This window comes from Ictidomys tridecemlineatus, chromosome 2, assembly GCF_052094955.1.
Source record: "Ictidomys tridecemlineatus isolate mIctTri1 chromosome 2, mIctTri1.hap1, whole genome shotgun sequence".
Lineage (NCBI taxonomy): Eukaryota > Metazoa > Chordata > Mammalia > Rodentia > Sciuridae > Ictidomys > Ictidomys tridecemlineatus.
This window is the reverse complement of record NC_135478.1, coordinates 226,501,104-226,502,740: the sequence shown is the minus strand read 5'-3', so window position 1 is coordinate 226,502,740 and position 1,637 is coordinate 226,501,104. Positions and strand designations below refer to the sequence as shown.

General features: G+C 57.1%; 1 protein-coding gene across 5 annotated transcripts in view; it reads left to right on the top strand.

Moving 5' to 3' along the window:
- Nucleotides 1–1,637, top strand: part of Prkag2 (protein kinase AMP-activated non-catalytic subunit gamma 2) — a 258,824-nt gene that overhangs the window by 46,071 nt on the left and 211,116 nt on the right. Inside the window, exon 1 of one of the 5 annotated variants that reach the window (XM_078040858.1) lies at nucleotides 295–434. The exons of the other annotated variants lie outside the window; for them this stretch is intronic. The gene's annotated coding sequence lies outside the window, so the exon portion shown is untranslated. Of the gene's footprint in view, nucleotides 1–294; nucleotides 435–1,637 lie in introns of those variants that run through there. 5 annotated transcript variants of the gene reach the window in all.

Here is a 1,637-nt window from a genome sequence, read left to right as displayed (position 1 = left end):
CAGGTGGTAATGACAGTCTGCTGCAGTCCCATCGGCGAGGGTGTCTGCCCCAGCTCTGCCTGCATTTTGAGCAGTGAACCATCTCTCACCAACAGGACTGCCGCCTGCACTGTCTCAGGCCAGCTCATGCTGTCTGCCAGCCGCTTGTTGCGCTGCTTTGGGGACTGGGAACACGCCCAGCCCCGGTCCCCATCTGTTGCTGACGTGCAGTGGTAGCAGCTCCGGAGAGCAGCCGAACCCTAGAAATTGCCTGTGCTGAAGGGGCTGGGAAACCCCTTCTCGGATGGGCCTTTGGAGGGCAGCAGCAGGATTTGTCAGAGCCAGAGCTGCTGTCTCCCGTCGCTGGCGTCCGTCATCCAGCATCGCAGCCCGGCACCTCGTACTAGCATCTTTGTAGCATCCGGGAAGAGGAGACCTCGGCACCCCTGGGCTGAGTAAGCAGACCTTCTGAGCTGGCTTCCTAAAATCACAGCGCTTGCATGGCCCGGTGTGGGCGCGTTTCCTCTCGTGGTGCTTTGTCTCTTCTGTACGCAGGACTGCTGCTGAATCCGCTTTGTTCTCAGGAGGCTCTTATTAAATACCCCCAGGCTGAGCAAGATGCTCCTGCTCTCCCTTGGAGCTGTGTGTTTTCTCCTTACATAACTTTTTCTCAGTGACTTAACGGGAGTAACTAGTGAAGGTGGTATGCGTGCGGGGGCGTGTTCACCGGGGTCCTCTGCTCAGGCTGGCTCCTCCCCCACAGGCTGGCCGGGGAGCTCAGCTGCCCACAGCTGCCCACACGGCCCACAGCTGGGTCCTGAGCACTGGGGCTCCTCTCACCTTCCTCTCTTGGCTGAAAGTTCTCCTGCTGAAGCGGAAATCTTAGCAAAGTTGACATTTCACTACCTTCCTTTCCTTTTCCTGAGTCACCGTTCATTCCATTTATCCCCAATGGGAAAGGCTGGGGGCCCTGCAGGGCACCTTGGTTCCCGCCCGTGTTGTCCCTGGGGACTCTCTTGACCATAGACACTTTGGCAAGTTGGTGGGTCTCCTGCCAGAGGATGGAGCTCTCAAAAGCTTACTTGTTGCTCATTTGATTTGTGGGACGACATGAAGAGACAGAAATGGGCGAGAGGGCGGCAGGCCATGTTCAGGAGGGCAGGAGCGGAGAGGATGGGAGGCCCTGTTCTGGGGTAGGGGCAGGAGGGCAAGGGCCGAGAGCCAGAGCCCTAAGGCTGGGCGAATCTGCAGCACAGCAAGCCCAGCTGCAGCTGAAAAGGGCTGGATTCTGAGTCGCCCAGTGCCCTGCCCTAGTCCTCCCAGACCCAGAGAGCACCTGGAGTGAGCTACTGTCCTTATGTCCTGTTTTTTTTTTTTGTTTTTTTGTTTTTTTTTGTCACCCTCCAATCCCTTTCCACCAGCTACATTAGCTGTGCTTAAAGATGACCTCAGCAGAGAGTCTGTGACCCCGGTCCTTAGGCCAGGGTGACTGGGAGTAGCCCAGTGGGAATTACAGGACCACCATGGGGCTCGATGCTATGTCTCTGATTTGCAGTCCAGGTGGGGAGAGAATGTTCTATTTCCTGGTGCAAGAGGGGATAGCAGGTTGCAGAAGGAGTGCTGATGGGGGTGTGGACTGTGAGTGCCAGGGAGAGGGC